This window comes from Canis lupus, chromosome 19 (assembly GCF_048164855.1).
Source record: "Canis lupus baileyi chromosome 19, mCanLup2.hap1, whole genome shotgun sequence".
In the NCBI taxonomy this organism is placed as follows: Eukaryota; Metazoa; Chordata; class Mammalia; order Carnivora; family Canidae; genus Canis; species Canis lupus.
In genome coordinates, this window is record NC_132856.1 from 16,820,354 (window position 1) to 16,843,268 (window position 22,915).

General features: G+C 38.8%; 1 protein-coding gene across 6 annotated transcripts in view; it reads right to left on the reverse strand.

Moving 5' to 3' along the window:
- Positions 1-22,703, reverse strand: part of CNTN4 (contactin 4) — a 917,305-nt gene extending 894,602 nt beyond the window's left edge. For 5 of the 6 annotated variants that reach the window (XM_072785326.1, XM_072785332.1, XM_072785331.1 and 2 more), the window contains exon 1: positions 21,918-22,154. The gene's annotated coding sequence lies outside the window, so the exon portion shown is untranslated. Of the gene's footprint in view, positions 1-21,917; positions 22,155-22,623 lie in introns of those variants that run through there. The other variant, XM_072785322.1, reaches the window with a different exon arrangement.
- Between the last annotated feature and the right edge of the window lie 212 nt (positions 22,704-22,915).

The following is a 22,915-nucleotide window of genomic DNA, read 5'->3' on the forward strand; positions in this document are numbered from 1 at the left end:
AACAAAAAAATTATTAAATCAATATTTCTTAATTATAAAACATAAATCTACTAGAAACCCAGATCTCTACTTTTTATTGCCCAGAAAGTACAAGAAAAGGTGTCAGATAAAACCAAAAGTAGAATTCACTCAGATTTACTAAGGATTTTAATATTAGCGACTGTGTGACATAATGAAATGTGCCATGTGTTGGGAATACAAAGGAAGCACAATTATCTCATACTCTAAGAGAAGATATGGACAAGAAAATATAACACATAGTAGAGACACAGTATTCATTCTCCATTCTATCTCATAAGAGCCTAAGGGCTCTAACTAGATAGAAATCAGTGAGCTCCCTAAAAAAACAAAAACAAAACCATACATATTGATGGGCAGTCCATAGAGACAGTAGATTTAACACTCAGACATTGCAATAGCTATATTTACAGCTCCATAATCAATCATAGTAAGATAACATAATAAGTCTCCACTGTCTTATTTTTAAGAAATCATAGTAAGATAACACTATAGGAAGGTCTTCTAATACAACACAGCCACAATCAATGCCAAATATACCCATCAAGAAAAAAACCCTAAACATGATAGGAATTTTAAAATTAAAACATACATACACATACATACACGCATACAAAACAAGAATCTTAAGAAGGAATCCATGACTTCAAAGAGAAAAGAATCCTCTATTTACCAAGCCATTCTTACCTAAAAATGCCCCATTTTTAACAACATTCCAAGATGACTTTAATGGCATGGTTAATGGGGATGAGAAAGTAAGTTTGAGTGCAAATTGAAACTGATATCCTTCTAATTACTATATTGTTCATATTTTTTGTATAATCTCTTCTCCTCTCCCTTACTATCTCACCTCTCCAAAATCTTTCATTGGGCTGGACATTTTACCTGACTTCTGGCACACTCTTAGGCAGAATATGTTGCCTATTGAAAGTGACTTCCCTCTAATCTTCATTCTATGTGCAAGGTTTGCCACAGGGAGATTCCTCTTGCTCTTCATGCTTTGATAGTCTAGAGTTTTATCTTTTGGCTTGTCTTTGTAGAATTGTTATAAGTACTCCTGGCTTTGACTAGTCCACAACTTAAAGTCTTTTCATCTGTTTATATATTTAAAAATTCACCAGGGCCTAATCAAGAAGAATTAATCTGGCCATGTACCTTCTTCGGTACTCCTAATTGCTATTCATTTCAGCTTTACTTGGGGACAGTCAGGATGATGTCAGGTTGCTTGGTGATCCCAAATGTAGTTTTGATGTGTTAAGTGATGCAGGACAAGAGCTGTAAATCTGAAACTCTAACACTCATCCCGTAGCCCCAAAACACAAAGTAAATTTCTAAGGAAACCTCCAATAATAAATCATCATATGTCAACAACTAATTACAGTCATTGTAGTGCTAGAAAATTACAGCATCTCAATAAATCTTGTGAGATGTCATTTCAAAAACAGGTTGTGGGTGGTGGGAAGGGACATAACACTGATGGATTTAGTATAAGACAACATATCTGAACATTCCTCTAAGCAGTGATAACATAGTAGTTGGATCAACCAAAGAAAGGTATGCTTTAGAAAAAGCACCACTTAAAACTGCCTGGATATTGGTCAGCATGGACCTCTTTAATACATAAAGATGAATAAATCTATGTGATTCTGAATGGACAAGTGCAATAATGCAAAATAAAGGGGGAAACACTCATGAAAGCAGGTATAACTATGTTACAACAGTCAACGATGACCTCGTACAAGAATGCCTAATATAAGCTGCATCACTTGGGCATGTGATCACTTGTAACGCTTTGTGAAAATCACTAATGTTGACAGATTATGAAATGAACTTTTGCTAATCACTAGAGGGCTAGTAGATCAATTCAAAAGTTATGAAGACATTGTATAGAGAATGTAAATTCTGACCATTTCTTTGGAGGGCAATCTAGAAATAACTATAAATGTCAAAAATGCAAAACGCACTACTTTTGGACTGAGAAATTCCAACTCCTCTTTCCAGAATTTATTCTACAGATATATTCACATATGTCTACAAAACTAATGTTTATAGTAACAAAAGCCTGTAAAGAACAAAATCATGATGAGCAGGGTTCTAGTATTATGCTCTTGGACAAGGGAATATATATTCCAAGTAGTCATTGGCAAGCAAGAGATGGTTATATATAGACTATGGGGACTGATATCTAAGATTCATCTTTAAGTGAAGAAAGGTATTCCATGTCATCATCTTTACAATAGATGTTCAGATTTTTCTTTTAATTAAAGAAATAACATACACATGTTCATCTAGAGTAAACACCCCTGGAAAGATAAAGAGATAATAGTAACATTTACTCTAGAGAAAGAACTATCAGAAGATGATAGAAAGAAAGTTTAGTTTTGACCAGATACCCTTTCATACTATTAAAATGCACACTCACAGACACATAACCTTTATGGAAAAATAATTTAAAAACACAAAGGGTTATAAAGGCAAACTGAAATGGAAAGTTCAGACATTATCCAGGGAAATTAAACAACATTAATAGCTGGTAAAAATCAATCAAGGTACCAGACCCTACTTCTTCATCAGCACCAGAATTTTTTATTTAATTATTTATGATTTAAATAATAGGAAAGCTAAACACATTTAAAAACTAGTAAAGTATGAAATTAAGGTTTCTATAAGACTCTCAAACTTGTGTCCACCTAAACTAACTTCATTTTCCCAGTGTTACATTTTCCTACATCATTCTGATCACAGCCTTCCCTCCAAACATCCTTTCACTTAGCTCAGTCTAAGGCTTTCTTAACCAATGACAACTTTGTCATTTATACATAATAAGTTATGAATCAACCTCTTCCTTCCCTCCTGTCTCTTTACATGCTATTTTCTTCACTTGGAACTTTCATCTCTGGTGGTTTGTAGGACTAGCATGTTTTCAACTTTCAGTCTCAAAATTCACATTCACCACGAAACCTTTAATTCACTACACTTTATAAGATTCTGCCTATATTATACTCCATCTTAGCACCTTCATCTCCTACAGAACACGTATTTCAGTTAAAAAAATATTTTTACTTTAAGTATTAACCTTTTTTTTTTTTTTTCCCATTTCCCCTATCAGACTCTAAGCTCCATGAAGGCAGGGTCCATTTCTGGCATTTTTTTTCTACCTACGGGATCTAATGTAGCCCTAGCACTACTCATTATTATAGGTTCCATAGATGAATGAAGTGAAGTCTAAAAGGATAGTCCACTCACATTTTTCTAAATTATCCTATTTGACAAGACCAAAGCCACATCTAAAAACCTGTAATACCATAAATTTGTATGAAGTAATAAATTCTATTCTATGCTCCCATTGATTCTAAATGGCATTTATGAAATCACCCAATTCATGGGAAAATATCAGTGTTGAAGATAGTAGAATTAGGTGCCATCTACTGCTCTTCCTTCTGCAAAAAATATGATGTCAACACTAGGGACAAGGACATCCAAGTAAAATCCTTTGAAAAACCATGGGAGAACCTCCTTGAAACAGAGATAATCTTGGTGTAGCAGTAAGGATTTTCCAGAGGAACAGACTAATGGAGTGTGTGCATGTGTGTGTGTGTGTGTGTGTGGGAAAGAGAGAAAGAGACAGAGAGAAATATATTTAAGAAATTGGCTTATATGATTTTGGAAGCTGTCAAATACAAAATCTGTAGACTAGGCATGAGACCTATAGGCAGGAGACACAGGAAGAGTTGGTTGCATCTTGAGTTCAAAAGCAATCTTCTGGAAGAACTGTCTCTTCTTGCGGTGGGGGGGGGGGGTCAATGTTATTCTTAAGGTCTTCAACTGAATGCATAAGGCCCACCCATATTATGGATCTGCTTTATTCAAAATCTCCCGATTTAAATGTTAATCTCACCTTAAAAAAGAAAAAAAAAGAAACCCTCACAGTATCATCCAGATGTATTTGACCAAATATGTGTACTGTGGTCCAGCAAAGTTGACACACAAGATTAGCCATTATACTTTATTAAGAAGACCCCACATTGTCACTTACATTTACTCAATTTATCTTCTCTGGCAAAATGAAAGACATACAACTGAAAACTTTTTATAAATGTCATCATAAGATATAAAGGCATGTACTTTTAAAATGAAACATCATTTTCTGAGTGACTAATAAGCATTCATTTGAATGCATACATAAATCCACTAAGTTTTATTGCCAATAGTCAAAATCATTCTTTTCCCTTTGTTTAAGTTTATGGCCAGAATAACAAAACTCTATCAAACTTTACTATTTTCTAGAAGCTTAGCAATACTTGGAAGCCTACCTTTATGAAAAATATGTTTATACAGTGAATTTTGAGCATTCAAATAAATTCAGAATAATTAATATAACATATAATTTATATACAAAAATTACCCATTTACTATAACTACAAAAATTCTGCTTACATGCAAATGCCAGTGTGTCTGAAAATCTTCCTATTTAGAAAGGGTTCTCAACATTTGAAAAACCTTCCCAAACCCCTATAATTTATAAAGATTTATCATCTCTGCACTAAAATATAATTCTGAAAGCAATGTGTACATGCTGATGTCTTTTAACCATATACTGATCATCAAACATAAAAATCTCTTCCTTAGCCAGGATTCCAATGTTTAAGAGGCAGGGACTGTTTCTTAGTTCCCATAGATTGAATGTCTGCCAAAATTCAAACATTGAAACCTTAGCCACCATGTGATGATAAATGGAAGTTGGGCCTCCGGGAGGTGTTTAGCCATGAAGGCAGAGCTTTCATGAATGAGATTAGTGCCTTTAAAGGTTAAAAAAAAAAAAAAAAAAAAGACCCCAGAGATTATAGTGATGGTTGTTCAAGAACCAGAAAGTGGGTTGTCACCATACACTGAATATGCCAGCAATTTAATCCTGAATTTCCTAGTCTTCAGAACTGTAAAGAATGTAAATTCTGTTGTTTATAAGGGACTCAGTCTATGGTCCTGTGTTAAAGGAGTCCAAATAGTCTACAACATTACTCAAATAAATTTCAGAAACATGTATTTCACAAAGCACGTAAAGAGTCTGAGATGTACTAATGTTAAAAAAAATTGTTTAAAAATCCAGAAATTCTTAAGCTCATTCTCCTAAGAAAAATTTTTAAAGGTAATCTATTTATATCTCAAAGAATTAGTGTTCTGCAGAACATGCTCTAGTTCCCAAACCTGGCTGAACATCAGAATCACATGGGGAGTGTATTCAAAATATAGCTTCCTAACTCTCATCCCCAGAGTCTCTGATTCAATACCTCTAGAGTGGGGCTGCAAATCTTTATTTTCTTCCAAAGTGCTAAGGTTTTTCTCAGGATCATATTTTGTAGCACTTAGCCCAGAAAGTTTATATGCAGTCCCATAAATATGGCCCCCTCTTCTACTTCCAAGTTAAGGACAGGGAATGTTTTTTATATTGAACAGTAGGCCTTCTGCAATGCCTTCCTTCTAAAAGAAAGTCAGTAAGAGTTTAGTGGTGAATGACTATATGTGAACAATGCCAGACTGTTCAACTCAGGTTAAACTCAGACACATTTATGTTCAGGCTACTATAAGGGCACCCTGGAGGAAGATGAAATCTAAGGGCACAAATACAAAGACTTCCAGATCCACAGTTAACAAGTTTGCAGGCTCTGCCCAAAATGCTAATAAGCTTTAGCTCATTACTATAACAGAGCCTCTAGAAACACATTTGCAGAAAAGATATTAAGTATCAGCTAGACCAAGGTGAGAACTTTCAGCTACTGATCTTATGAAACATCAGAAGGTACTGGCTTATGTGAACTATTCAGAGAAGACACAGGCTTATGAAGCAGCAAGGTGGGGCTGTGGCTGCATGAGATGTTAGAATTCCTTTTGAATAATGCCACTGAAATCTAAATCAAATCTAAAAAGAGGAAGGCAGAGATATTTACATGCCAAATTTCCAGCCATCTTTCCCCTATTCTGCAGAACCCTGGGATAAGAGTCCTTACTATAAACTGAGGAATATGTCATAGGCTATTCAAGGGGATGACTTTTCTAATTCCTGGAGAGGCCCAAAACTATTAAGTGACGCACCTTAGAAAGGTAACCCATGTGTCTGTACTGCACAAGTTCCCATAAAGGGATAACATTATAAGGTGGGTGGCAAATAAGAAGCATCTCTAAACATGTGCACATAACTGGGAGAACCTCTTTACATTTTTTTGGTAGCAAGCAAGAATAACCAACACTGAAACCTAAGAAAGAAAAAAGGGACTCTATAAAAAAGAATCTGTACAGATCATGGGACAGATGTGAGAAAGAGGGAACCTAGCAGTTCCAATAATCCCCAGTAGCAGATACCACTGGACAGTCTAGCCAGAACAATAACAAACTAAAAATAAATAAATAAACCTTCCTATATCTTCATCCTGCATGATTGAGCTCAAGATTCCACATAAGAAGAGAGTCTAATAATCCAAAAGTCCAGAGGTGCAGGTTACATGTTGCACATTGGTATACTGAGGCAGAAGGAGGGGCCTGGCTGAGAAAGTCACCAGAAAAACTTCCTCACCCACTTCCTAGTTGGGAGTGGGCAGATTTATCAACCGAAAAAACCTTGAATAGTGGAAGCAATTTTGCTGTTGAGAAAGTGAACTGACTCCTTCCTGTGAATTAAAAGAAAAAAAATGTCCACTACACTCTCAATAGTTATTATTTAAAATGTTGTTAAACAGCATTAATTTAAAAAAAAACAGCATTAATTTCTCTTCAACAACATCTTAGGACAGCATATGCTATTAGCAAAGGAAGGTACTTCAGTCACAGGAGAGAGATGAAATGAAGCTAGAAAATATGGTAGATAGGTGGGCACTGGACACCTTGCCATGTAAACCTCTGACATTTCAAATAAAATATACTTAAACTAAAAAAAAGGAATGTCTTATACTTAATTGAATTGTCCATTTGGTAACCTATAGCCATGAGACAATTATTTTCATACAGCAATATAAAAATCACCTTAATTACTTTGTGAGATGCATTTTTTTCATCATATGCATAAGAACCTTTGTTGTTTGCTCATTTTCTGAGTTTTTTAATTTAAGCCCCAAATCACTTATTAATCCCTATGCATACTGAATTTAAATATGAAATGCATTAAACAAGTATAAATATTTCATACAAATAAAATGAAAATGCGGTGTTCTACCCAGTTTACTGTTATCCTACATAATTAACATGAACCAGAATAGAAAATAAGAACTAATCATAGGTCAAGGATACATCTAAAAGCATAGTACAAGTTATGGATACCATTCTGCATCCCACCCCAAACACATCATTCAGATCTCACATTGAATTCAGATAGATCTTTAAAATTTGACAATCTGATACCATCCTGGCCCTTTAAAATCTTACAATGGCTTTCTATGGTCTAAAGGATATGGCCCAATTTTCTCTTAATCCCCAAGTTGCCTCACATGCTACAGATGCTACTTCATACAATTCTGTGATAAACAAATCACAATCATAAGTAATGTACTTGTTCTCTGCCAGATCCTAGGGCATCATTCTTATTCTAGTCTATGAAATTGTATAATGAAAAGACTCTGCTGCCACATGCCCACATCCCACTGATACCCAGCTCTTTGTCATTCTCTGAATATACTATTTTCTCTCATGAGCCATAACACTGTGCACACTATATCCTCTTTAAGTGCTCTTTCCAAACTCAGTATGCAAATACTGTCCATCTTTCCACTTCATCTCAATTATCAATTCTTCCCCATAATCTCCATGCAACTGGAGATGGAGACACCATAATATCCCATTTTACATTGTAATTTGAATTTTCATACTAAATAAAAGCTTCTTAAAAGCTTATATAACATGTCTTTTAACACACACACACACACACACACACACACACAAAGAAGTTTATCCTTAAAACTGGATATGCAGAAATTCACCAAAGGCTGATCAATTACACTGATAGGTAAAATGGTAGATATTGTACTTGAAGTTCCTAATCCCAGCACAGGCAAGAATGGCTTGAAATACTCCATCACTAAGGACTTCAAAAATAACATGATCAGAACATATTCCCAAGAAATGCAAGAGCTTCCCTACAATGATTTCTAAAGCACTGTCTATCCCATTCACATTGACCATATTCTACCAGAATTTCTAAAAATGTGTTTGTTGTGTGTGTGTGTGTGTGTCATATCCACCATATTACATTCTGACTCTCGTTTGGGCAAACATTATTGTACCTATCATTAATCCTATAGTATCAGGTCCTTAATATATAATTAAGCATGTTGAGTATATACTTGACACTTGGGCCTAGTAGCAGATAACCAGTTGGTTCAGTTAGTTAAGAATATAAGTCAATGCCTATCAATCTTTAATGTGAATACAAATGAAGATCCTGATACAGTAGGTCAGAATGGCAGCCTAAGTTTTGTATTTCTCACAAATTCCCAGGAAATGCCAATGGTATCAAGGTCTTGGGCAAACTTCCTTCTCTGAATGATATTCTGTCCTGAATTATAGACTGTATATTTATACTGTATACATAGGCCCTGCTAGAATGGATGTTCCTTCCTAGTCAATGAGAAATAGAGTACATGACATCAAGGATCAATAGCAAACTCAAATAATTGATAGACAATTCACTGTATTATTTTCTGATATAAAGAAAACAGTTCTTGGGGCAGCCCAGGTGGCTTAGAGGTTTAGCACCGCCTTCAGCCCAAGGCGTGATCCTGGAGACCAGGGATGGAGTCCCACATCGGGCTCCCTGCATGGATCCTGCTTCTCCCTCTGCCTGTGTCTCTGCCTCTCTCTCTCTCTCTCTGTGTCTCTCATGAATAAATAAATAAAATCTTTGGGATCCCTGGGTTGCTCAGCAGTTTAGCGCCTGCCTTCGGCCCAGGGCATAATCCTGGAGTCCCGGGATCAAATCCCACATCAGGCTCCCTACATGGAGCCTGTTTCTCCCTCTGCCTGTGTCTCTGCCTCTCTCTCATGAATAAATAAAATCTTAAAAAAAAGAAAAAGAAAAGAAAAGAAAAGAAAACAGTTCCTTACACTCTCTTAACTTACTGAGCCAGGTAATTCTAGTAATTGAAGATGGTGTAATCTATCAATGAAAATATGTTTCTGTAGTTCTTTCTAAGATCTAAAAGCCTAAAAAGGCAGAAATGGCAAGATTTCTACCATCCTTTCCATTCAAAGTGTATCCTTTAGGACTTTCACAAATACTTGGTCCGGTACTCTGAAGAATCACTTAAAAATTGTAGTACATAGTGCATTCTGGGAATAACTTAATGACAGATAATACTAGGACAGTAATGATCAGAAGCCTGCAGTCAGTATAATTTCCATAACAGAGCCACAACTTAGATTCTACAGGCTATAAGTAATGGATAGAAATCTGTCAAGGAATTAAGATTCTGATGTGAATTAGTTTAGTAGATAGCAGAGGGAAATGTAAATCACAATGGAATCCAGTAGATAAGTTCTTATTTGTGTGTGTTAGAAAAATAGGAACATAAAAGTAATTAAGAAATCTAAGTAATGAGGTTAAATGATTAATTATCAACAAAACAATATAAAAGTATTATTTGAGTTCCATAAACCACTGAGTAAACATAAATACAAGGAGAAAGCAGAGAAATATTCAAAACAAACTTACTAACAATGTTTCCTTCTTTAAATGTTATATTAACAGGAAGTAAAATATGAACAACTTGTTTCTTTTCAAATATGTAAAACTCCTTTATTGTAGGCATATTAATAATACACCAGCATTATGTTACATTTGCTAAGTTTTAAAATACAAAGCACCCATAAAGAAGCTGCTATTCTCTAGAAGAAACAGAAATTCATTTCTCAGTAATGTCACTATTATAAATAAAGAGATGTATAAATCTTTTGAAAAATTTCAATCATATCTGACTGAAAGCAACTTGAAACATTTTTTATATTTCTACTCTGTCACATGTCAGCATTTCCTTTTGCAACATAGCAAGATAGGCTATAGCTGAAGTAAAAAGAATACAGATGAGAGCCTATTCGGTAATTCATTCTTTTTTAATTTTTTTTTTTTTTTTAATGATAGGCACGCAGAGAGAGAGAGAGACAGAGACACAGGCAGAGGGAGAAGCAGGCTCCATGCACCGGGAGCCCGACGTGGGACTCGATCCCGGGTCTCCAGGATCGCGCCCTGGGCCAAAGGCAGGCGCCAAACCGCTGCACCACCCAGGGATCCCTCATTCTTTTTTAATAAACAAGACTCTTAACCATAGCCAAAACCATTTCTCCAAAATGAAATTTCAAATAGTGCTAATCACATTTCAGTTCTGATATGGTGGTTCTCTATAATAGTCAACCATAAAACAACACACTATGGAAATGTTGCCTTCTTTTGTTTCTACACAGCCAAGAGAGATCATAATATCTACCCATGGATAAACACACATAAATATAAATCATTTTATTGACTATTTTAAAAGAATGACATTTCAAGTTCGTAAATTATAACTTTCACGTTTCATCAACATAGGTATCATACTGAATAAATGTGTGAAAAGAATAGGATCATGGGGCGCCTGGGTGGCTCAATGGTTGAACATCTGCCTTCAGCTCAGGTAGTGATCCTGGGGTCCTGGGAGTCCCGTGTCGGGCTCCCCACGGGGGAGGCTGCTTCCCCCTCTGCCTATGTCACTGCCTCTCTCTCCTTGTCTCTCATGAATAAAAAAATAAAATCTTAAAAAAATAGGATCATAATAATAAGCCTGGCATTTTAAGGGATGGTCTAATTATGTGCCTGGCACTAGGCTATGTGTATATATGATTAATTCATTTTAGTCTTCACAACCCTGCAAAATTTTCTCCATTATACAGGTAGGGAAAACAAAGCTGAGAGAGGTTATATAACTTACACTAATATTACTAGTGGTGGAACCAGAATTTGAGTCATCAAATCATTCTGAATCACCAAGTATGCCTGCAGGCTCTCTTTTAGAACATATAAAATAGTGTTTTCCATCTGCAGAGATGGAACCCTAACCTAAAACATAGAATTCGTCATTTTGGGATGTGCATTATATTATGTTCCTTTTCTTAAGAGTTAAATCTTAATGGGGCAACTGGCTGGCTCAGTCAGTGGAGCATGCAACTCTTGATTTCGGGGTTTTAATTTCAAGCCGACAGTAGGTGTAGGGATCACTTAAAAGTAAAATCTTGAAGAAAAAGAGTTAACTTTAGAATACTGATTTAAGGAGTTACATTATAGGAAAACTACTAAAATTTGTCAAAATTTATTAATTAAGAAGAACAGACGACTGCTGCTCTAAATAACAGTAACATTTTAAAAACTACTTATTAAAGCACAGAATATAAACTACAATATGCTGATAAACTGCTATTAATAAAGGTGAGTAGAGTTATTGGAACTATGAATTCATGATAACTCTATGTTACATAGTGCATATACAGACGTTACCACCACCTTGAAAATATCCAAAACTGTCACAGTGGCTCAAATTCTGACCATTAGGTTCAAAAAAAGAAAATGGAAAGGAAACACTAGGAATTTTAAAGCAAGAACCTACTAACTGGTGAATGAAACCTGGAAATGTGCTAAAGAAAATAGAATGTCTTCATACAGTAAAGACAATGTGCTCAGAGTACAGACGAAATTTACTGTACTGCAAGTAAGACAGTCAACATTCCACAACTGTAACACAGGAATCTTCACAAATGTGATTTTGCTGAAAGGCGTATCACCAACACATGTGACAACGTTATCAAAGCAGGTAATTTTCTATTACACTTACCTCCCAGTTCCTCAGTCAAGAATGTAGGAAAAGGTGAAACTAAGAACAGAGAAGATGTGAAATACCCATACTATTCTCTCACCAAAAAAAAAAAAAAAAAAGTCTGTTGGGGTAGAGAGGGCCTGGGAGGTGGGGCGGGGGTGGGGGAGGGAAGGAGAAAAACTTCAGAGCCTCTTTAAGAATCTACTCAAACTGTTAAATATATACTTTGAATGGTTTGTATATAACTTTATTCTAGTTCACAAACAGTAAGAAACAGCAAATAGAAATGGCTAGTTCACTAAAGCAAGGAATCAAATATGATCACTAAAAGGCATTAGAAAGCAGACAAAGGTCATTCAAGGTAGGTACCCACATCACAGCTGCACTTGATGAGATCCTGTTACACAGTCCAGTGTTATCATTAAGTATTTCAACAAACATATAAAGCATCCATGTGTACTATGTTCTGTGTAAATTGCAAAGATCATAGTATAAGGCTAATTTTTTAGAGCTTAGAATGTGCTATGAACACTGTACTCATCTTAAATAATTACCAATTAACGTTCATAGCATCTCTATAAGGGAGGCATATTCAACTTCACAGATTTTAAAAACTGCCTTGGGAAGGGTTTAAGAACATGTTCAAGATCATAGAGCTGGTAAGTGCAGAACAAATCTAGGTCTGTCTGAATCAAAGGCCTAGGCTCTTGTCTAAACTTTTAGCCTATATTCATCATGGTGCTCCTGTGCTATCAGGAAGTAAATCATATTCCGCCTCCTGTTTAAGGGATAAAGTAATATTTTTACAGATTCCCATTTAATAATATTGTTAAAGACAAACTTCTATTTATAATTACTTAGTTCTGAGAATTCTAGATAACCATATTTGTATTATAATTTTTACTATGCATTCAAAATGTGACCTGGGTGCCTAGGTGGCTCAGTCAGTTAAGAGGCCAACTCTTGATTTCGGCTCAGGTCATGCATGATCTTGGGGATGCGAGATGGAGCCCCACTTTGGGCTCTGCACTCAGGAGGACATCTGCTTGAGATTCTCTTTTCCTTTCCCTCTACCCCTATCCCCATACTCTCTGTTTCTTACTCTCTCTCTCAAATACATAAATCTTTTAAAAAATAAAAAATAAATGTGACCTAGGTAAACATTTTCTTTTTAAGGCTGTCATTCACCTAATTAAATGCAGTAAAAGTAGTCCTTGGACTTGTAATTAATTTGCTAATCTGTGAGAAGTCTAGAATCAATAGCTAGCTAACAGCTAATCAAATGAGTCACTAAAGGCAAAAAATATTCATATTTATATTTCATAATTGAAGAGCAATCATAATACAGATTATAATACAAATTTGTACAACTCAAAATGATGGCAGTGTGCCTAGAATCAAGCCTCATAAAACATATTTGAGGATTTGAGTCACATCATTATTTTTTTCATTTTTCTTCTCCTCCAAACTGGACCTATCTCAGCATAAGCACACTCGTAACACCTGTCCTCACTGGAAATTTCCATGACAAACTTAAAAGGCATAGGCAACATAAATTATCAAGGTTTCTATTAGGACAGTTGTACAAGGTACAAATTTTTACAGCCAAAAGTTCAGCTCAAAGGTGGACAGTATATTTTACTATGGTATAAACAAAAAAGACTTCTGTATGCATTTTTTTTTAAACCTCAAGATCATTATGGAATTAGTAGTACTTCTGCTATCCTAACCCACATTTTCTCATGAACCAAACTTTCTTCCCAGAAATGCACCACTTTTATTTAATTAATAGTGATAAATGCATATTTTAAGTGTTATAAGCTGAAATTGACCCTGTCCAAACATGGAAAATATTTTCTCTTTCCAAACCATGAAAACTGCTGACTCTGGCTTTAAATAAGCCAGAAAAAATAAAAACTTATCTAAAAAGGAACTGATCTCACAGCCAATTCCTGCTCTTCTAAGTTTCAAACCCCAAAAATCTTTCTCAAATATTTCCTAATTACTCTCACTGACTTGTTTACTCTACTTATCACCAACTCCTGGTAATATCATTAATGCTCTATGAACATGTATTTCCTCAGTTTAATTGTATCTTTGCTGTCTACCATGTTTTAGGCAAGAGATATCCAAATATGAATATCATTAATCAATTAAAATCTGTTTATTGGAAGCTTACTAGAATTTAGGCACTGAACTAATAAGTATTTTGCAAGCAGTACTCCAAATAATCTTCATAAAACTCCTATGCCTTTAGGTACTATCCAATTTTTAAGATTTATCCATCATAAATTAAGATTTATCAATCCATAATAATCCATAAATTAAGTGATTTAGTTTATTATATCTTTTAATTATCTGAACAACCCTACAAAATGCATATCATCCCACTATACAGCTAATGAAACTGAAACCTAGAAAAGGTAGGTAGCTTGCTGTGACACAATTACACAGATAGTGCAAAATGGATCTAGGACTGGTGAGCAAATCTGTCTGACTCCAAATTTCAAGCCCTTATCTGCTGTCTCAAGGAACTTTCATGGTACTATGTGACATACAAAATAACATTACAATGTAGTAGGTAAGGGCAATGAATGTCCCAATCTACCCAGGACTTTATGGTTTTAACAATCAATGTCCAACATCCTAGGAAACCCTCAGTCCTGGGAAAACTAGAAGGGTTGATCACCTTCATGACAGATGTTCTATCAGTGGCATGGGAAAAAAAGAAAATAGGGAGTCCCTACAGAAAAGGCAACCACTATGCCTTAGTAATACTGAAAGAGGCTTAACAGAGTGGCAATTGAGTTGAACATTACACAAACTATAATAAACATGGTGGAGAAAGATGGCAAGAGTAGACCAAACAAAAAGGCAACGTAAACAAAGGTATGCAAAAAAATCACTTGCCAGTTTCCAGGGTGGGCACCTACACCACAGATCTGGAAAGGGGAACACAACTGGGAAGTGCAAATGGAAAGGAAAACATCATCGAGGAGCGACAAAATAAAAGGAAGTTAAGCATGAGGATGTGGTTTTCACTTCCACTTCTCTTCACATCTCTAGAGAGATAGGCTTTCAAGAAATGAGAGCTTCATGTTATGATTTAGTGATGAAGATATGTGCCTTGGTAGGGGGATTCCTGACTGGGAGTCTGACTTGCAACAAGCAGCAAAAGATCTCACTTCTCTAGTCATTCTCACGGTGCCTCATGCCCTTTCTGGAAACAATTACTGTGGACAGTAAGAGTCAGTGCTCTTTCTTAAGTAGAAGAGCATGTTTTAATCCGTAAGTAGGATATAGAGTTTCACTCAGACCACAAGGCACTAAGAATGGGATAGTACCAGATGATGGAATATTCCTAAGCACTAGAAAGAAATGAGAGACAGAGAAATATGAAGAGGCAGATTATGGAGAATTGTTAGGGCAGTGAAAATACTCTCCATGATACTATAATGATGGATATATGTCATTAAACATGTATTTGTCCAAACCCATAGAAGTATAACACCAATGGTTGTTTATACTAAGATAAACTATGAATTTAGGGTGATTATAATGTGCCAACGTAGGTTCATCCTGGGTAAAATATGTACCATTCTGGTGAGTGGTGTTGATGATGTCTAGGAGCAGGAGTATATGAGGAATCTCTGTACTGCCCTCTAAGTTTTGATGTAAATCTGAAAGTGCTCTTAAAAGTCTTGAGAGGCACCTGAGTGATTCACTTGGTTAGGCATCCAACTCTTGGTATCCATTCAGGTCACGATCTAGGGGTAGTGAGATCAAGTCCCACTTTGGGATCTGCACTTAGGGTAGAGTACACTGGAGATTCTCTCACTCTTCCTCTGCTCTTTCCCACACCCTCACCAAAGGAAAAATAAATAAAATCTAAAAAATAAATAAATAAAGTCTTAAAACCAACACTAGAATGACATAGTAACAAAGGCCAAAATTAAAAGGAAGAAAGGGAATAGCCATTTACCAGGCAAATAACCTACACACACACACACACACACACACACACACACACACACTACATACACACATACTCCTTGCTCTATACCTAGAAAAAGGAAAATAGAGAATTGGCTGGCAATCTCACGTTCATTTAGTAGAAATCTGTAGCTTCCCACTTATTGGGAAATCTGCTAGTTATTCACCATACCTGTTTTCTGCGCACTCAGTGTGACTCCATTTCTTAGCTTCCCTTGCAGAAAGGACTGGCCAAGTAAAGGAGTTCTGCCCAATGGAATGTGGGTAGAAGCCATGATAATTACCCCCAGTAGGAGCCTATAAAATCCTCCTGTGAAACCTGTCAGTACAGTTCTCTCCTCATACCCCATACACCTTGTCTGAACAAGGAGTACTCGGGACTTAGAGATGATAAAGCCAGGAGAGGGTAAGAAACCAGATTCCTGAAGTGACCCCATGGAAGCCTTCAATCAGAATTATGCTGTGACTACTGAACTACCCCACATGAGCAAGGAGAAAGCATTTTAAGTCACTGCAAATTTAGAGTTTACCTGTTACAGCAGCCAGAGTTAGCTTTTCATTAGACCCTGTGGGACTCTGCTCACTAGGAGTCTAAAAATATAATAGTAAGCAAATGTAAACCTCTCTATCCTCCTAGTTCATTAAATCATAAAAAGGGACTTAACACACACAGACACCCATATAAATGGCATGGGTATGACAAAATTTGGAAACAAGGTAAATTTAGGGGGAAAATACAGGGTATTTCTTAAAACAAAAGGTTCAGGGAAGTTAGGAGGAAATGAAACAGGGTCTTTTGAGAAAGAGGTGACTGATAAGCATACAAGTATATCTGCCAACTACATATTGAGAACACATGTGTCATTAATTATTTGGGGAGATGCCACAAATACACACCGAACAAGAAAAAAATGACTTATAATACTGCAAAATGAATTGTCTTAGCAAAAAAGTACACTCTCACTATTAACCATCTCACTTTTCTACCAGGCTATTTGAAATAAAAACTGTAAGAGGTATTTTTGTAAAGGACAAATACACAGGAAAGGTGAGACAAGGCAGATTTTCTAATATAAGTGGGACAAGATAACAGGATGAGACCAAGAGGGATCATTTTCTTTTACAGGATGCTCGATATTGGTTGAAGTCCCTTTAGTCATGTGGTAAATACTCAAAAAAGTTTTGCAAAGCTGAAAGGACAAGAAAAGAGTTTTCTTTCTTGGGAGCTGGGGATGTTGATGAAGTACAATGCTTTTCATCAAAGAAAAATCTGAGGAGGATATTTTAGCTCTGAATTTACCAGAAAGAATATTTGCTTAGGCAAAGAAATGAACAGGAATTTCTCTTTATTTACTGCAGCACAAAAATGATAGCCAGGGATTCCCACAATAAAAGCTAAAGAGAAAGGTTATAATTGAGGGCACAGATTCTGATCATCTGTTTATCAGAAGTGAAAAACCATTGTAGTGGAGAGTCTTACTTTAAATATCTGATCCAGGGATCCCTGGGTGGCGCAGCGGTTTGGCGCCTGCCTTTGGCCCAGGGCGCGATCCTGGAGACCCGGGATCGAATCCCACATCGGGCTCCCGGTGCATGGAGCCTGCTTCTCCCTCTGCCTGTGTCTCTGCCTCTCTCTCTGTGTCTCTCATGAATAAATAAATAAAATCTTTAAAAAAAAAAAAAAAAAAAAAAAATAAATAAATAAATATCTGATCCAAGTAAGTACTCAATATAAACGTATAGCATACCTAATTATCATTATATTTTAAATTAGATGTAATCTTTTTTCTTCTTTAGGAGTTTTTAATTCTCCTCCGACTTTTTTTTTTTTCCTCCGACTTTTTTACATAGAAAGAAAAAGTGGTCCAACGGCTACAGTAAGAAAAGTACTAAGGAAAGAATAAACAATATAATGAAGCTGTTAAGAAAATCAACTCTAGAGCCAGAGAACTGGTTCAAATCCCAGCTCTGCCACTTACTGGCTATGTTGAGCAAATGACTTAATTTCTCTACACCAAGTTTTCCTTATTTATACAACAGAGACAACTAAGAAGGGCAAAGTGCTTAGTAAGGTATCTCAAAAATAGTAAGGGCTATCTATATATGTTTTAACTGCTTCTATTATATTTTTCCTTATAACTGTCCTGGTTTGTCTGCCAGGAAAACCAGGGGTTGGGGGAAGGAAGGGTAAGTAACATTTACTAAACATGGAGGTAATATCACACATAGTAATCGAGTGTCAGAAATGCTCGCTGTTCACCTAATCGTTTCTTCTCCTTCCTGGACAGACAACTATACATATTCCCCAGCCTCCATTATAGTAAGATCCACCTACATACAATGGAGTTATGGCCACTGGAATGAAAGCAAAAGTGATACGCATGATTTGCAGGTCTGAACAATGAACATTCTCCAAGTTCTTTTTCCTTCCAAAGCCTTGATGCATGCAGATGAGCATGGTGACCCTGCTGAAGAAGAAAGACAGAGATCATGGAGGAATGCTTCCAGAATCATCCAGTTGGGGACTTAACACGAATGAGAATATTCCATGTTTGAAGAAGTGCACTTTTTGGATTCATCTGTTATAGCTATTAACCTGCCTTAAATTAAACAGATAAGCTCTATACCTATACTCTCATGTTTAATCCCTACTATGATTCTTTGAAACAAATGTCCCAATTTTACAGCTAAGGAAACTGAGACTCAAAAAAGTTATGGCACTATCTTGTCCAATATCATGAATGTAATAATTGGTAGGGCCACATCCAGGTTAATCTGCTGCAAGGTTTTTTTTATCTTTCCACCATCCGCACAATACTGCAACATGGAAAATGTCTTTCTTTTCCTCACTCTTCCTGGTTTCCTCACTTTTTAACTTTTTAACTGGAACTTCAGTCTCAGTTAAAATTTCATTTTTTTCCTTCTCTATACCCAATTTGGGAGATCCAGGATGACCCCTATATCACATTCATCTCTTCTGCCTCATTCTGTCCACATATGTGTTCATGACCAGGAAACAGTGTTCTTAACCCATCTGTTCCAGGAGATACAGATTTCTAGCAGTTTTCCAACTGGCTACCGTATCAAAGATGGTGAATGGCAAAGCCAGAAGTAAGAAAAGAAAGTTAAAAACTCTCCAAATCATCAGTGATTTCCAAAGTGGGGTATACACCACAAGGGCTATGCAGAGCAATTCGTTGGAATGCATAAAATATTAGAACTTCTGATTCATAAGTTTTGCTTTATTAATCCTTTACCTTTTTTCTGTACCTATTTTATAATACAAGTAGTATATCAACATAGTAGTATATATGTATAACTTATTAATAAATTTTATTGAGTATGGCCAAATTTTCTTCTGATATTATATAATAAAAAAATAAAGATCAGTAAGTCTGGGTAACAAATCTGGTCTCCCTCGCCAGACTTAAGATACTGTGTTATGGAAAAATAAAACGACAAAACTTTCCACATCTGTTTATACAGGCATCTTCCTGCTTACCGTAAGAAATAGACTAATTCAGTTAAAATATAAAAGCATATTTCACAAAAGATTAAATTTTTTAAATAAAAACCAAGATTAAAACTATATTATGTCTCTGTCTTTGAATATAACAGAGAAGAACCCAACAAATTAAACATGGCAGAAAATTCGGAACTATAAAGGGGAGTTTTCTGCTGAGAAGCTCAATTATTCAGGTTACCTTTATTTTTTAAGAAATCAATTGAAGTAACAGATGTCCTGTGTACCTTTCAGAGGAAAACTTCTAGACAAAATATTTAGTGCTTAGAGGAAAAATAATTAGGAGACCTACTTCTGAATAAGAAAAAGAACTAGAGAGGTGGAGAAAAAAGCTAACATTATTTAAAAAGTTTGCTCTCTATTCACTGTTAATGTCCCACCAATATGAAATGACTATGGAAAGAGGTGCTGAGCTGACTGAAGGAGACAAAGTCTCCCAAGTTAATGGAACTAGAAACTGTTTTTAGAAAGGCTACCAAAAAGAAAATCTGCCTCTGCTGAAATTTTCATATAGCTCTGACCTGCACGCTTAAACAATAGGTCTTTTCTCTTATGAGTCTTAGCCCCTAATTTAAAAAAGATCAGTTTTTCCATCCTCACCTCTAACCTGACAGGGTCCACAATGAAAAATAATGAAGTTTATCACCGTGATCCCTTCATATCAATCCAGAGCAGCTGAAGTTGGTTTAAACAAACAAACAAACAAACAAAAATCAATAGTATTTTATAATGTGGCAAAAATAATATTCCCATGGAACTTGTTTCTGGTTCTTAGCAAACACTCCCACCACCCATTGTGGAGATTCACATAAGTCTTGAATGAATCAAGATGATGATAGAAAAATAAAGTTATGAGTGAAATGCACATTTTCTCATGAATGCCACAAAAATCACCTCGAGGTGTCAGTCTCTATGACACAATGCTCTTTTTCACCCACTTGGATAAAGACAGGGAGAACAAACTTGCCAATCGCAATAATCTAAATGCTTCTGCAGGGACCTGCCTGCTGGAAATCTACCCCACTCTCTAAAGGGCATAAACCCTGAAATACAAAAATGAAAGCACATTCCAAATTATTGCTGCAAGTGTCCAAACAAATCAATTACATGGAATTATTCTCTGAAATATCCAGCTCCCATCACAGTAAACTGCAGATGCTTCCCATGCAATTAAAAGACGGTTATTCAGACAGACATGTCCCCGCCCCTATGTTGATTTCAGTAGGAAAGCTAGAAAAAGTTCCAGGTGCTTTCCTCCCAGGAGCTCTTCCTTGCAAACCAACCTCCAACACACCCCAAGATCCACCACCCCACCTCCACGCAGACCACTCACCCAAAGTGATCAACCACACTAATCTGCCCTACACGACTACCTCCGCAAACCTTTTCGCTACCAATCTGGAGACCGCCCCGCCAGCAACCAACCTCCTTAGCTTCGCGAAGCGCTAAGCAGCCTCCTTGCTGGGAATCCGCTGTGCTGCAAAATGTTCTCATGCATCAGACTCCCTGACTGGTTCAGAAAGATTGAGCAGCCTACGTCCTCTTACCCTCACCTCCACACCTTTCATAAATAATAGAATATATAACGCGAATCACAAAGACCAAAAAAAAAAAAAAAAAAAAAAAAAGCCCGCACGCAGGTTTTGAGCCCTCCTTTCCATCAGGAGAGTGCGGGCTGGTTCTGCGGGGTGCGTGGCGCACATCTCCGTCGACGTCTGGGATGTCTGGGTCCGAGGAGGAGACAAGGCGGTGGTCTTTGCATGCAAAAGAAACTACACCCCCCCCCCCCCACACACACACACACCACCACCAGCACCACCGAAGTTGCTGGAGGTTATTACCCCAACAAGCCCCCGGGGCAGGGAGCCTGGGTAGACCAGGTACGCGTCAGGAAAGCGGGGACCTGGACGGTGCGACTCGCCGCCGTACCCCGGGGGTTCAGCACGGAGCCCGGGGCACAGCCGGCACCGTCAAAACCAGTGTCTGTTCCCACAGGGCTCCTTCCACCACCGCCACCGGCTCCTGCTCCCTGACGTCCTAAATCCCTTCGAACAGCCGCCCAAGTTCGCCCTTCTCTACGGCGGGCTCCACAGCTGGGCAACCGGCGCCCCGCGGGCGGGGGGGCGGGGGGTCAACCTCGCCCAGACCCGGGCGCCAGGAGTGAGGGCGCACGGAGACGGGGCAGGAGCCCGAACCAGCTGCTTTTCACGATTCCTGAAGCGTTACGCGCTCTGGGCTACTTGTTCGGCGGCTGCCTTGCAGGGCAACAAACTTCTTTCCTGACTGGGAAGAAGGGTCGCCGCGGGGTGAAGGCTGCGTCGTCGGTGCCCTGCCGCCTGCAGGGTCCAGGGCGCTCAGTTACGGCTGCGCCGACCCCGCCGGGCGGCCGGGCTCGAGGCAGTACGGCCCTCAGCCCCCGTCCAGCCCCAGGCAGCGCCCCCTTTGCACTCCGCAGCCTCGGAGCACCGTGGTCCGGCCCCAAAACCCGAGAGGCAGAGCGCCCGGGGCAGCACGCGCGCGCCCAGGCTGGAGCGGACCCTGCCTGCCCGCGCCTCACTCACCTCAGCACCTGAGCGCGGCGCCCGCGACAGCCTCCGGGTGCGGCGCCGGCACGGCCGGAGGGTCCCGCTGGAGTGGCGAAAGCTTCCTACTTGCGACCAATCCCGGTGTTGAACCCGGTGCTCGGTCGGACGCCGCGCTCCCCTCCCTCCCAGCGCTCGCGGCAGCTCCAAAAACCCGGCGCGGCGGAGTTGAGGCGGCCGGTTCCTCAGCCTCGAGGAGGCGGAGGCGCGTGCAGGAGAGGAGAGACGCCGGGAGGGCGGGAGCCGGCGCGCTGCCGGGCTGAGCATGCGCAGTGCGCGGCGGGAGGAGGCGCGCGCCCGGGAGCAGCACCTGGCCGGCCCCGGCCGCGAGAGGAGGCCCCCAGCGCCTGGCGCCCCCGTGGGAAAGGGCGCCGCGCCTGGACCCGGAGCTCGCGACGACTGCCCGGCTCCCGCGCCGAGGTTTAGAGGACGTGCGGCTCAGCGACGGGGAACAGACAGCGCGGTGCCCCCGTCCTTTGAGACCCGGGTAGTGGGGCGCGACCCGCGCGGTCCCCAAACCTCCCGCCCTGCGGTAGCCCGGGAATTTGAGGAGTCTGTACGGCGCCCTCCCCAGGGAAACAGACGCTGCTGCTCTGAGGCTGAGAATTGCCGAGTACGAGGGGTGCAAGTGACGGACCACAGTGAACTTGAGAAGCCGGAAGAGGGGGCTTTTGGAAGGTCTTACCTACTTGTCCTTAGGCGAAGGACACTGGCCAGACAGGCAGTGTTACCGACCTGGAGACTCGCTCGTCCAGTGCGCTTTCAAGCTGGAGTGTGTGTGTGTGTGTGTGTGTGTGTGTGTGTGGAAAAGGAAACGGCCGCGATGTAATATGTACAAGGATCAATCTGGGGTGGGGGGGCGCGCACCGTAAGCTTTGTTATTCAAAAGCATGTGCTTTGGAAAGATGACGTTACCGTGATTATTCTACAGTAAGAATCTCCTGTTTTCTTGCAGAAATGGCTCTCTTCATCCCCAA